The sequence below is a fragment of the Halyomorpha halys genome, unplaced genomic scaffold, assembly GCF_000696795.3.
Source record: "Halyomorpha halys isolate HHAL.00 unplaced genomic scaffold, Hhal_1.1 Scaffold60.1, whole genome shotgun sequence".
NCBI lineage: Eukaryota > Metazoa > Arthropoda > Insecta > Hemiptera > Pentatomidae > Halyomorpha > Halyomorpha halys.
Genome location: NW_027112396.1, coordinates 178,933 through 194,831, shown reverse-complemented (window position 1 = coordinate 194,831; position 15,899 = coordinate 178,933). Strand labels below are relative to the sequence as shown.

General features: G+C 32.1%; 1 non-coding gene across 1 annotated transcript; it reads left to right on the top strand.

The window, feature by feature from the left end:
* The first annotated feature begins 1,432 nt into the window (after positions 1-1,432).
* On the top strand, positions 1,433-1,504 carry TRNAH-GUG (transfer RNA histidin (anticodon GUG)). The gene has a single exon. It is a non-coding gene; the product is annotated as a tRNA-His (tRNA).
* The last annotated feature ends 14,395 nt before the right edge of the window (positions 1,505-15,899 follow it).

The window sequence follows — 15,899 nt, the reverse complement described above, 5'->3', positions numbered from 1 at the left end:
AGAGGATAAACTGGTAGAAGTGTTTATTGAAATAAGTTAATATCTAAAGACTATAATCTTAAAAACTAAAACTAACTAATATAAAAATCTGTGGCTTGGAAGAACAACCGATTTCCAAATTTATAGTTCTACAGAAATGAATTTGGAAATTAAGGGCAACTAACGTTTTCAATAACGAGGGTGAACATTTGTTGTAATAAAAAAAAACATATTTACAGCTTTTGGTGAGCAACGTTTATTTAACAAGTAAAAGTTTAATATTTGTCAGAGAGCGTTACTGTATAAAACCTAGAAATCTCTCTCTATAAATGGAGATAAATTTTCGTTGTTCCAAGTCACAGAAATACTGTGATAACATGGCAAGGTAAAATGTTAAAATACAAGAGGATTAATCTCCACGAGAATACTGGTGGTTCTCAACTAAAGCTTTATTTTCTGAGCGAGTCATCAATTCTCAAATTTCGCATAGGGCTTCCTGGGATAGTGAAGAATAATATTCAACACAAAATAGAGCTCAAATCGCTTTTCTGGGGGGACCGAGACCCAATTTGATAGAAAAGTGGAAACGTGCTTAGCCGCCGACTTTATATGGAATGCCGAATGTTTCCGAAAGCAGGAGGTGACCTAATCGCGGTGACCTTACTAATTCGAATTCAGAAAAGCAATAAAGTATAAACCGAATTTCATTATTAACTGAGTAGGTAAAATAAACATATTTCGAAGAGGTGTTAGAATTAATATATAATGTTCTCTACCCTAATCAATCAATAAATTTTTTTTTATTATAATAAAAATACTTGGTAAAAAACATGTTACAAAAATGCATTTAGTTTTTAATAAAATAAAAAACTAAAAAAAAATTGTGGAAGTGGTTGTTTAGATTAAGCTACAGTCTACCTTTACTTTTTTAATTTGTACTAATTGTTTATTATATAAAATAGTGTATTCGTAACTTAATGCCTACTGATCCACAAACAATGGAGAACTTCATAATCTGGTAATTCAAAATGTTTTTATTGACGAGATAAGAAAACACATGTTTAGACTTGATGTCTTCAAACTATGACTGTATTTTTAATTATTATTGAATAACCGTTATTCCTTTACATTTCAACTACCTGAGATTAGAAATTTATAGCTTTCATGATGAAATTAAGACTGATTTTTTTTATCCCGTTAGATTAGTAATTTTTTTGGAGCACTGTTTTTTTTTATTTTTGGATTCTACGTATCTTGAAACGTCGAAACCTTACGTAGGTGGATTAATTGAATTCTATCCTGACACATATACCCCTACAAAAATGATATTAGTTCTATTATTATTCGCAAAAGTGTTTCTGATTTATTCTAAGGATTTTTCTTACCTTGACGAATCTCTTTTCTTCGCGGTCCATTATCTTCTATACTCTATCAGCTTTTGATGTTGTTGCCTGCCGTGATCGTCTAGTGGTTAGGACATTGCGTTGTGGCCGCAATAACCCAGGTTCGAATCCTGGTCACGGCACGAAATTTTTTATTTTAATTCTAAATAAAATAAATTAATACAGGAATTTAAAAAATATATCATGATTAGTTCTTAGCTTATGATTATTATAGTAGAAATACAATTTTATCAAGCTGAATTTCTACACTATGCTATTAGTCATTTTGTTATCATTTCTGAGCTCACGTATCAGCTAATGAATGATAAGAATGTCGTGGATAACACATTTTAACTGATTGCAGTCGTTATTTTTCTCTTCCATTTGTTTTTTATTGAAATATTTTTTGAACGTAATGAACTAGTTAACCGTTGACTTCTGATTACATTCTAAGAAGTATTCATACGATCACGTGACAAAAGTTTAATGCAATCCAATCAACAAAGTTTACCTTACAAGACTGCCTTCAATTAGAAATGTCATCAAAATTAACGATTATATAAATTTCATCATGTTTTCTTTCTTGCCTCAATAGGGATAATTATAATGAAATTTCTTGTTTTTACAAAAGCATTGATGCAACTATACGAATGAATGTTAGTTAAAGGTAGAATTGAGAGGTCACTTCGGTTATTTTAACAAAACTATAAACTGAATTGGTAAAGGAAATAAAAGGCTTAAATACTTATGGACAGGAGCAATATTAATACATAAATACAAATTTAGAGCCAACGTAAAAATTATTTATACCACATGCACGTGGTAGGTGGCGAGAAGCCCTTTCTTTGTTTCCAGAGGAGACATATCCTACTCTCCTTCAAAGTAAAAAAGGAGCCAAAAAGTGGGTTGGTCACGCCCTCGGGGCTCAGACTTACGTTGATGCTCATAGGAATGTCATTAATTGTAATCTAAACTTAAGGAAGGCAGCTGGTGATTGGTCCTTACTTCTCTGCCACGCCTCTGGAGTTCATTAATTAATGTTATGATATGAGGTAAAAATGTGATGTAAATTAATTATATAAAATAATTCTAGGGATTCTACAAGACAACGAATATTCTACGAATACTAATCCACCTATTGTTTAAATGAGTACCTAGCTTATATCAAAGATAACTTAGTTTTTACACTGATTTACCGAACTCAATCAAAATCGGTACAGCCATTTTTGAGGAAATCAATTCTATACTGTGTCTGGCCAGTCGATTTTTTTGAAATATTTACTGCAATGTCTCAGCCACATATCCGCTGTAAATATGTAATTTCATTCTTAATTTAAAAACAATTTTGATCCTTTATTTCTCTCAAATTTTATTCATTAAAATTTTTCCAACGTTTCGGCCCTCAGGCCATTCAAAAAGAAGTTTTTTGTAGGTAGTATCCTTGAGAATGGCCTGAGGGTCGAACCGTTGGAAAAATGTTTATGAATAAAAGTTGAGAGAAATAAAGGATCAAAATTGTTTTAAAATTAAGAATAAACTAAACCACTCTCAAACAAGCATATATAAAATAATTAATCTAATATGTCATTTCAGTTTTATGATAATTTTATTATCAGAGCTACGTTCTTCACACTCAGACCATTTTGCGAAACTAGGTTTTTTGGACATAAGGAACGTCAAAACATGTATTTCGAAACCGCAATTTCGAAATTTCGCACGATGGCAGTACTTACTCTTACTATATATTCCGTTCATAGCTAACTATTCAATAGATATGGTGAAGAAGCTAGCCTGATCTGTGCACAACTTGGCAGATGTTTTGAAATAAAATTTCATCGAAAATTGTCTGTGTACATCAAAATTAATATATTCTGATATATTGTTTTCACGTTCCACTTTGTCGAAATATGGATTGAACCCAAATTGATGAGACTATCACCATAGAGCTTGCTAGTTTAGACAAACTTAGGCCTAACTTAGTTGGAGAGAACAAGGACACCAACTAACTATTTCATTTATTAATATGCTGGTTGGGAACAAGAGGGTCAGGTGAGGTAGTGTAAGTGCAGAGAAGCTATTAACAGATCCCGGGAACAGGAACTCTAAGTCATTGCTAATTCGGTTAAGTTGGGCCCCTGGCTTAGGTGCGACCTTGGGCTCTTGCAATAGTCTTAAGGAGCTTCCTCTATCGATCTCCCGCAATTAAGGATTAAGGCAACTTTCTTTAATTAACTTGTGGAGGACATTACATTGGCCTTGTTTACTGCTAGCTGTAACCGCTAGAATGGCTTTAACTTGGATTTCAAAAAATACATGAAGTCTTTATATGATTTTCAATAACAGTTTTTCAATAAATAAAAAATAACATTAATTTTTGTTTAAATAAAATAAATTGTATCCAAGTTAAGTCTCAAAGTACTCTTTATTTCTTAAAAAGCCCAAGGTTTCAGCCCATTCGGCTATCCTCAAGGACAATCTATCAAATAACTGCTTTTATTATTCATTGATTTTTAACAAACAACTTTATTATTAATGAAATGGCATACCTTTTCCTTTTTTTTTTTTTTTTTTGCCTTTGGTATTTTTGCCCGAAATATATTAGAGAAGTTCAGAAGATTTGCTCATTCATAATTTTTAGGATGCTTGGAATTTTACCATTATCATCTCATTTCGGTTTTTTTTCATAACATGAAATAATATTTTTTTTTGCAAGCATCATCAACTTATACTAATTATAAAAACGGTAAATTCTCAACATTTTATACTCAATATTGTTTTTTTTGTTGGGAACAGTGTTTAGGAGAAGTTCGTAGATCCGGGATTTCGGAGGAAAAGTTTGTAGAAATGGTGCAAATTTACTCATTTCTATACTTAAGGGTATTGACGAAAAGAGACAGTTTATAACCTCCTTGGAAATACAAAATAAAATAAAGCAAAAAATATAATTTCTCCCACTACATTTTTTCTTATAACATGAAAACCATGTCTTAGCCGAATAAATTCCAAAATTAATTTTATAAGAAATTAAAGAAGAGTAAACTACCAAGAATGGTTGTATTTATGATGTCGCTTCGTTTTGAATTGAGGATTTTGAGACGCAATGAAGTCCGGCCGAGTGGAAACCAAATCAAAACTATTAGAACATAATTTAGAAAAAAAATGAATCCATTTTTCAGTTCGACCAGAGAGAGAGGAACCGCTGTTCTCTACTGAGAGTACGCACTACACGTATTACGAGGTTGAAGTTTCGCTAGAGAGTGGATCATTACTTGGTCCTGCCTTATTAAAGCTTGTTTTAGATTAGTTTCTTGGAGTGTTAGGAAAGGAGCGGTAACCTGCCACTGCCCACAGGGATGACTTAGATGCATTGGTGGCTATTAGCAGAGCTGGGGTGAAGAGAGATGCCGAGCTATGCGCCAGCCTAGTAGCACGTTGGTGTGAGGGGCAGAAGATGCAATTAACTGCACATGTTGGTTTGTGTTTAACTCACTATTTCTTCCCAACAGTCTGGTTTTTTTTTGGATGTAACACTGTCAGTTTTATTATTTTCGATGTTATTGATATTTTGAGGGGGAGAAATTTGGGCTTCTCTTCTTCATGTTGAAAGAAGATTGTCAACGTAATTGCATTAATAAGAAAACATAATCAAAAAAATCATGACACTTTTGCAATTTTTTTATTTATTTTATGTAAACTTAAATTATTTGGTTTCACATAAAATGCAGCATTTTGATTCATTATTTTTAGCAGTTTTTTTAAATAATAATGATTTTTTTTCTGTTGACGAAATTTCAAATGAAATGAATATGAGATTTCATTAATTGTTCTAATAAATTATGATTCACTGATTGAAAATGCTATAATGTTTTGGTTACTATAATATACGTAACTTACCTTAGCTGTGCATAAGTAATGAAAAGAAAAAAACTTGTTAAAGAAAACTTTGAGACAAAAAGAAAAACGTAATAATTAAGAAGTTTAACCATTATTTGATTTGAATTTTCGATAACACTAACGCGATCTACCGAGAGTTGTCTTAGTTTCAGGTAACCTTGGTAACCTGGTTAACAAAAATTTTGAGTTTTACTTTAGTACTCTTGGACAAACCGCTGTTAGTTCGACAGTACAATGTCTCAAAAAATGGTTATTTTAAGTCATAAAATCTAAGTAAAAACCATATTTCGAGATATTGCAGTTTTAAAATGTATAGATCTTAACCTTATTGGTAAAATAATATGCATATCTCAAAATAACAGTTTTTTTTAGATGTTACTCTGTTGAACTGGGACAACGAAATCTAACAAATCTTGGCTTTACCGCAGATTGCTTCAACCAGACCTTTATTATTGTATCTTCAGCTTGAATGCAGCCTATAAATTTAAAGAAAAAATGAAAAAAATTAATATTTATTTTGTTTTTAAATAATTATTTTCGCCTCTATTAACAAATTTTGATTATTTTAAGTATATGTATGTATATATTTTTTCAAATATATTTCGTATCTATAAGTATAATAGGTGTTGGAAATCTGATTGAATGTTACAGTTTCTTTTGTTATCCATTGGTAAATTAGACAGATCGATTATAAATAATAACAATAGAGATATGGTATTATCATTTCCTTTTCATCGGAAAATTGAAGGGAAAGAAAGATCTTAGAAGACTTCTAAAGGAGGAGACTGAAAGATTGAGCAGGTGAGGTAGTAATGGTGGGGGCGTGAGTGATGGTCTCTCTGGAGGCTGGCAACGTTCTGTCTATACAACTATTTAAAATGTTGAAGTAATATTGTCGCTACTATCAATATCCTAAACGGATTAATATAATTCTGTTTTAGTATTGTCAATGCATTTTATCAATAATAAATATAAATATACTAAATAATATTTTTTTAAAATTTGCTGAGTATATAGCACAGCTTTTCTATTTAATTTTTTCTTCAAAGCCCCATGCGTCTGTAGGGTTTGATGTATGGGGTGTAGGTAACAATAATGGGTAGAATCTCTTGTACTGCATTTCAATGCATTTCATGCATTATAAGAGGGTAATGAGAAAATGGATACGCCTGGATATAGGAAAATGGATTGAGTCTGTTGACTGATGATGGAGCTCATAAGATTTCGTAATCTCTGTGGCCAGTAAGTTACTAGTTCTCAGTCTAGTCTGGGACTGTTTTATTTATTTATTTTTTTTTTTATTCCTCCAAAAATAGAAAAGAACATTAAATTAATAGGTTGCATTACGTATGGTTGCATAATTCAGATTGGATATTACCTTTTTCTACCAATGGTACTTGAAGGTATACGTTGAAATACTTACCTGATGTTTTGTTATGTCCGTTCCATAAGAATTCTACTAGAAGTTTTTGGAGGTGAGGGGCCTCCTCGTATAGATTAAACAGAAGAGAAAAAATAATACAATTAATGGTTATTGACGAAAGATAATAGTAAAAGACAGTCAGAATTCGAAAAATAGTAGGGGAAAGGGGGGGGGGGAGGTGCAAGGGAAGTACGGAGTTAAAGGGTGATGTTTATAGGGTTTTGGAGCCTTTCCTGCCCTGCTACCTCGCAGGAAGGGGGGATGGGGTAACTGAGCGGAAGATTGGATTGAAGGATTGAGTCTGTTTGTGTATGTCTGCCACCTTTGTGGCCGTCCTGTCAGTGTCAGTGTCCTGAATAAGGGTTTGTATAATAATGGAGGCTATCAACAATTGATATGCCCTCTCGATATAAAGTCACAATCGTTAGTTCAATTGTATGTATGTGGTCCGCCTTTGATCTTTCATGTGGAGTATGCCTCACCAAACGTCTCAGTATACCGCTCTGAAACTGTTGGAGCCTCTTGTTCGTTGAAAGTGCTATGTTGGTCAGCATATGTGCTCTGTAGCGCAGTGCTGGCCTCAGCACACCTTTTTAGATCATTAATTTGAGGCGGAGGGAGAGATATAGAGAATTCAGACTTGGCTAGCCTGTAAGACTTGGTCCTGACCTGCTTGATCTTCCTCAGGTGTCTGTGAAGGGTGACATCCAGATATACTAAGTTGCCTGCTCGTCTATTATCACACCCTCCTAACCAAAAGACTTTACGTAGAGGGCGCTTGTTCTTCTGGAAGGAGAAAATAATACAGTCGGTCTTCTTGGGTTTAACTGTACTTTTCAGCCCTTCCAGTTTCTTGATTATTTCCATACAAGCCTTCTCCGGCTGCCATAGAGCTGTCTCTCCATTCATTGAACTACTGTAGATGGCTATATCATCGGCATAAGCAGCTACAGTTGCCATGTCATACTTGGCAACAGTTTCAGCCGTGCATACTGAGAAAAGTATTGGAGATAGTACAAGCCCCTGGGGTAATCCACAGGCTCAGTGAGACCTCTCCGGATATCACTTCGCCGGCTCGAACCCTTAGTCAGCGGTGCTGCAGGAATGATCTCAATAGGGTGTACAGCTGTTCTGGAAAATGTCTTGCAGTGTCTTTTCTTTTGAGTGCATTAATAAATTTATTTCAGGAAGAATAGTTTATCTTTCGAGAGTAAGATTCGGGACGAACAGTTTATTACTGCAACTTACCTTTTTTTTTTTTTTATTAGCCCCTTCTTGGTCATTTTTGACATACGGGAGGATTATCTACCGGGTACCACCCTATTCTAACCATGGTGGGGGGTCAAGTTTTCATTTCATGGGAGCGCTACAGACATAAAAGTGGACCACTTGGCCTGATCCGAACCGGCGCCGATGTATTTATGAGGCTGCAATATGGTCTCTGTGTGTGTATGTGTGCGTGAACAACCTAATTTAAAAAAAACTGAGATTAGGGTGGTATATGCCTGTGGCATTCTAGAAAATGTTTCGATAAAAATGGAAGTACCACTCAATAAGGTAGATTGTTCATATTTATTCGATTTTCTCTAAAACAGCTCTGACAATATTTCATTAAATCCGCCATGTCAATGCACAATTAAATATTAAATTTTTCAATACCATTCGGGTTCCATTCTTATTGAAGTAGCCCGACATGGTTTAAAGAGTTTTATGAATAGCTAAAGGAGAAGAAAAGGGAAAATATTCAACTGAATCTAGCGGGAAAAGCCGAAACCGCCCGACTTTTCACGATCGCTTTGAGGCTTCAGTACCTCTTGTTGCATTCTTGGCAAGAAAAAAACAATTTCCACCTTGATAAACTCTGAAATATGAATTATTATTTCAATAGAAAAATTTTTCTCATATAATTTTTACCTTTCCTGTTTTTAAGATTTTTTGTTCCCAAAAATAAATAAAAAACGGTAACTTCAACACGACTCAACAATCTACAAAAAATATGGCAATTATGAACCGTAAAAAACTTTAGAGTGATGTCAACTTTTCATATTCCATCTTATAACAAAATGTAGAGCATTAATTTAGTTAAAAATTTTGTCAGTTATTCGTAAAACAAAAAACACATTAGCATCAAGCTTCATTCTTATTTTTAGTCTTATAAAGATGTTTTAGTAACATTAAACTGTAATGTAGAGAATTAAAATATTGGAATTATTAAAATTTCATTTTACTTATCAATGAATTAGATGAATTGTTTTTAATTTTTTCTGATATAAACTAATCAAATAAATATATTAAAATAATTTTTTTTTTTTTTAAGGCATTTCCAAAAGGACTAGTACTAATTCTAATTTAGATTAAGAGATAAAAGAGACCAGGAGGGCTGGATCAAAGGAGGAGGACACTTGTCCTCGGAGAGGGAAAAGGAGTGATAAGGAGGAAAAGGGAGAGAGAGAACTTACACTTGAAATGTTTTAAGGTTACCTTTCCTTAATTACTTTAACCTTTTCAAATGTAAAAGGTTGCCTCAGTTTCAGAGCCGAGAACTTTTGAAGACACCTCAGGTAAGGTTTTCCTCCTTCGAATCCCAAAGCATTAATTAACTTAATTACGTTTTTTTCATTTTCCTTTTCCCATTCCTCTATTCCTCAAATAATTTTATAGAGAAATAGGCCTGATAAAAGAACAGGTTAATAAATTAATAGGGAGAAAATTAATAGTTCAAACCATCGATGCCTAATCACTAACACACATATGTTTATGTATATTAGGGGTATCCATGATGTTGTGTTAAATGTTATATGTTTTACCATGTTAAATGTTATAACTATAGGATTGTGAGCAGGCCTATTAGAAGTCATGTTAAACGTTAAATGCATAAGAGCCCCTAGCGGATTTCTCAGCAACTTGTTGTATAAGCCTTTATGTTTATAACCTTCCTTCCAGACCCTCATGTTATTGTTTACTTCAGTTTTGATTTAAGTAATTAATTAAAACATGCCTAGAGTGAGTGAAAAGTGGAATTTGTGTGAAAGTTTAGCTTATGAGTGTCATATTGATCTTCAAACTTGTGAAGAAGAGAATGAAGATGAGCTAATTGACAACTGTATTGAAAGTCACAACAACTAATATGGCGGAGATCTCAACTGGTCTATTGTGTGACGTCATTCTCGATTTAACAGACCAAGTAACAGACTCTCAGCCATGTTATATGTTATTTCGTTTTACCACGGCAAAAGAAGGCAATTTTTTTCGATTTAACACGAGTTTTTCCATTTAACACGCTTTAACATAGATCATGAATACCCCTAATGTAGAACATAATTAATCCTGTAAGTTGTAGTATATATATATTTATATATTAAGGAGGTATATTTATCAGTAATATTGTTATTAGAAAATTTCCGATAAAAGTCTTGGTATTAAAAACAAAATGTCGATTGTTTACTGTTACTGTTAGTACACTGGTTCCTAGTGAAATGTTATAAAAATTGCTTGGAATCTAATATAGCCGAGGTGAGATGCTATTCTCTCTATAATATTATATCCTGTCTCTATACATAATATTATATCTTAAGCTAGTGAGGTGTGAGGACTTGGTGACATGATTTCCTGAACCTTATCATCTTGTGGTTACCGATAATCCTGCGGTTGGATTAGCGAGCGCAGTGTGCACAGATTGCCTGGGTCCAAGTTATCTAATATTGTAAAATACTTAATAGTACTTGAAAAATAATTAATCCCTTCAATTAGTCTTACAATATTTGGCTACCCGATTAAATAAATTCATTTTGACTTTTACTTACCTATGCATGGAATATATAGGAAGATCGAAAAAATTTCGAATTTTCGATCGAAATACATGTTTTTAGTGTATGTGTGTGTCTGTTTTTAAACAACCTTGTTCAAAAACGAAAAGTTGTACGATATAAAATGCTCTTTTCTAAAAAGAAATTGTTGACCAACTTAACCCAAGCAAGATTATGTTTTTATAATTTTTTGAAAAGATAATACAGCTCAATGGAATCAGATATATTTTTTCTTATTCTTCGGAAAAAAGTGGATTGATTGGTTTACACTTACTGGGAAAAAAGTATAACTAGCTACAAACCAAAGACGCTAAACTAGAATTAACTTTTTTTCTAACTGAAAATTCGGGGATTTTGTTATCTTTAAACCGAATGGGAACATTTTGAAAAAAAAAAAAAAAACAGTACATAAATCGTTCAAGTAATTGAAAAGTTTATTGTGGACAAAGATTAGACCATTCCCTTTGTTGTGTTTAGATGTATAGATTTTTATTATTTAGATTTTATATTTTAATTTTATTCTATATTTGTTAAAGGCGGGGAGAGAACATGGAACATTGACTAAAGGAGAAAATATGATTAGACATGTAGACAAATAATGAGGAAAAAAAGAAGAAGAAGGAAAAAAAGATTTTTTTTTTTTTAATATTTATTTATTGCTATTTACAACTGTACATTATAATATATTTAGTAAATCTGATCTAAGTTAAATTGAAGGGTTACAAGCGTGTAGAGAAAGTACCCATTGGTAGCACTCTAATGACATTTTACATTAGCTGCTCTCGTGGCCATCTTCTTTTCAGTCGCCTCGGAGGATTGTCAGGAATGGAAGAGGAAAAAAAAAGATTTAAAAAAAAGAATTATAATAAAAGAAAAAAAAGTACTACCACTACATATTGTAAATTGACTGTCATATGCTAAGACATTATGAGAATTTAAAAAAATCTGACTAGGTAAAATTATGCTGTGTATTGAGGAACCGAACCCATAACAATACAGTTCTACAGGGGGGGGGGCACCACTTTTTTCTTATATATAGAAAGTTTTTCTCTCTTATACCATCATTTAATTTTCTTTATGTGACTCTAAGCCAAATTCTGCAGATTGTCATATTGCAATTATATACAGAGTATAATAATGCAATTATATACAGAGCATATAATTAACTTGTAACCTTTTTAAATTAATTATTTTAAGATTGTTTCCCATTTAATGTAAATAACTGATCATTACTCTCCGCATCGTAACTGCATATAATTGTGCATATGTTTGTGTAGTTAGATATTGTTTGCTGCAATATTGTGTCCATGTTTGTGTAGTTAGATATTGTTTGCTGCAATATTGTCTCCATGTTCCTTACTAAGACGGAGTAGAATAAATATTTGTATTTCCTTCCTCCGCCCTGATCAAATTGACGTCTCAATTTTTTTTTTTTTTTTGTATAAATAAATTTCAGATATAGTTCAGTTAAATAGCCGAAGAATAAATAAACCAATTGTAGAGATATTCTTGTATCCATGGAAGTAAAGCAAATATTTAAAGGTGAAATTCGTACCTATTGACAAAATATAGATACCAAATTTATGTTTAAAATGAAAAATGTAGAAACTATGAATAATTTGTACATTAAACCGCTAAATATACAATCTTTCGGTGGCTAATTTTGTGTAATTTATATTTTATGTTGCAATTAGAGATTTTAGAAACAGAATTTATTACATTTTACGAGTACACATATCCTTTATTTAGTAATTGACGCCTTAGCTTATAAAACATAGTTACTAAGATTTATTGTGAATTGAAGTCTATGGCTTTACTGGGTGACTTAGGACAGATTGCATAGAGTTTTAGAAGAATGTTTAGGAAATTTGTATTTCAACAAACAATAATGTAGCTATGTTAAATGACTCCTGGTTGACGGTAAATGTTGTAATTAACAAATATAGAACACAGTTTAAGTTTTTTCAGTTTTCAAAGTTTCGTAACCGAGTGTCTTAATTTAGACATATAAAATCGCATAATTGGATTATTGAATTATAGAGTTTAAATGATTTTTTGTTTTAGACACGAAACTGGCCTTATAGATTACGTGAATATCATTTCTTTCCAACTTTCCCCTTCTTTCCTTCTTCCCACCTCTTCTTCATTCTTCCTTCCTTACTCCATATTCTCCCCCTTGTCACCTCTTTGGACCCACAAGGACCTTTATCTTCCTTAATTTTTCCCGATATTCTTCTCTATTCATCTCTTTAGATTCCTAATTTCCCGTTTCTTTCTTCTTTTGCTCAATGAACCCCCCACCCCCTTTATATCCTCACATTTCCCAAAGACCTCCCTATTAATTCTGCTCGGGTTCATCCTGACCATATGACCGTAGAAACGCAGCCTCCTTAATCTAATGCTTCCAGGTCATCCATTTCTCTATATACTTCTTGTGGTAGGCCACAGTCGATATCCCCCCGGTAATTTTACTGGCCCATAAATCCTCCTCATGATCTTCCTCTCTATTCCCGAAAGTTTCCTTAAACTAGGAAGCGAAGCGGTCTCCATTCCATACAGAATAAACAGTGTTATAGTGTTAAGTGAATTTTATAAATAAATGTTATGTTTAAATCCATTTAGAAAAAATTAAAACACTTTTGAATTTGAATGATGATTGGTAATTTGGTAGAGGACAGTTAAAATGAATATACTTGTTTGATACAAAAGTAGGCAGTGATATTACGTATATTTAAGGAGTTTTATATCTTAAGTTAAAATATCCATTTCTAAAAAGTAAACTTTTTTTGTAAACAAGAATCCATTCTTAATAAAAATTAAACGTATTTTACACAATAACAACAATTTTCAAAAATTGATACTTGATCCGTGAATGCATAAAACATTTAGATGTTCACTTATACCTGAGCATCGTTCTGTCAATTTGGAGGTCACAATGCTGAAATTTAATAAAAATTTAGAACTGAACTGTGGAAACCAGTTAGAAACGCTTGAGTTTTGAATTATCATGCACCATTCGGTATCTACGAGATGGTACGTTAAATGAAGGAAAGCCATAAATACTTTGATAATTTAATAGTTGATCGTGAACATAAATGAAAAGAAGATGGTTGGGGTGCGCTCAATGAAGAACACGAATAAGTAAAAACTTATTTAGTAGTGCTCACGTTTCGGCCAGAATTTCATTCCTTCATCACGACTAAGAACAAAAAACAAAATAACAACCAATGAATACAAGTAATTATATAATGATTAGAAAATAACTAACATTATAGAACACATGAATAATGTTGAAAGAAATGTATGGTCTGAATATTATGTGAAGGTAAGGACTATATGAGAAAACGTAATATTAAAATTAAAAAAGAGAAAAGAATAAAAAATAAATTATAGATGAAGTCAATATATGAATAAATTAAAAATATTTAAAATTAAAGTTATGAAAATGTGGGAAAAGAAACGTATATGTAAGTCAAATAACAGGATTAAAGAAATAAAATATAAAGTTAAATTATTAAATAAAAGTTATAAAGAAATATCAATATGAATAAGGAATTCTAGTTAGTAAATATATAAATCTAGTTGGCAAATATATAAATCTAGTTGGTAAATATATAAATCTAGTTAGTAAATACATAAATCTAGTTGGTAAATATATAAATCTAGGTAATAAATATATAAATCTAGTTAGTAAATATATAAATCTAGTTGGCAAATATATAAATCTAGTTGGTAAATATATAAATCTAGTTAGTAAATGTATAAATCTAGTTGGTAAATATATAAATCTAGTTAGTAAATACATAAATCTAGTTGGTAAATATATAAATCTTGTTGGTAAATATAAAAATCTAGTTAGTAAATATATAAATCTAGTTAGTAAATATATAAATCTTGTTAGTAAATATATAAATCTAGTTAGTAAACATATAAATCTAGTTAGTAAATATATACATCTAGTTAGTGAATATATACATCTCTTGATACAGGTCTCTATCACATGTGCAGTGTCGCGTGTGTGCGACCATAGTTAAAAAAATACTTTGGAAATATTTTCCTTTTATTTATTTGGAAAAAAAATATTATTCAAACTTTAATTATTCAAAGAGAACTTTTTATTTAAAGCAGTTGAATAATTATTATCCAGCACTCTTTTAAAATAACAATCATTTCTTAACAATTTTCCATTCATTTTTAAAAATAAAAGTTATGCAGAGAAGATTATTGAAAAGAATTAATAACGGTTCTGAACCTCTTGGAACAGGTTATATTCAGGCGGTCACAGTGTTTATGACAGCTATTTTGGTACAGTGTAAGTATTTACTATTTAATTATTTATGTAAACCAATCATTATTTATCCTATAATTTATTAACATTAATAGTAAGAGAAGTACGCTGCTTAAACAACAACAAAAAACAAGCCCCATTCTAAGTTTATGCGCTGAATCCGGACTATCGCCACTTTCGTTCAGAAGATCTAAATTAGCCATAAACTACAGTTCTAAATTATATCTACAAACAGAGCATCCGACACATAAATATATTTTTAATCCAAAATTTTCTATTCTTTTTCGACAAAAACAAAATTCAACACTTCCGTTATCAGAAAGACTCTCCTCGGTTATCGCATTTCTCAAAACGATAACAATTGAAAAATCCGAAAACAATCATCCACCAGGGACCTTCCAACGTCCTAAAACTGTTCTAGACCTGTCCAAATACTCGAAAAATAATACGGAACCAATTGAATATAAAGCCCACTTTTCTCGTCTAATTCATAACATGCCCGAATCCTTTATAATCTAAATAGACGGATCAAAATCAGACCAATCAGCAGCATCATTCTTTGTAACAAATGACTCAACGTTCAAAATTAAACTCCACAAACTATGCAACATATTCACTGCCGAACTAAATGCAATAGCAACAGCACTTCACTTCTGTTTACCCTTGAACCACACTAACATTACGATAATTACAGATTAACTAAGTTCGATAAAAGCTTTAGATTCTATGTATCCAGAACATCCGAGAATTTCCTGCATCCATTTTCACTTAAAAGCTCTACACAGCATGAGTAAGTCAGTAACATTTCTATGGGTTCCAAGCCATGTAGGAATCGCAGGGAATGAACTGGCCGATCACGCTGCAAGAGATGCACTCGCGCTTCCGGTACGGGGTAAAGCAATTTTAACTCCGTCAGTGATATGCAGGCCTCTTGTAAAGGAAGTCAAAGATAAATGGCAATATATGTTGAACGAAAGCCCAATGAGCAAATTAAAAATTATTAAAAAGGATGTCAAGCCCTGGGGTACCTCCAGTCGCAAATGCCGTAGAGAGGAAGTTGTCTGACTGTCTAGGCTGAGAATAGGTCACACGAGGCTCACCCACTCCTATCTTATATCAAATGAAAC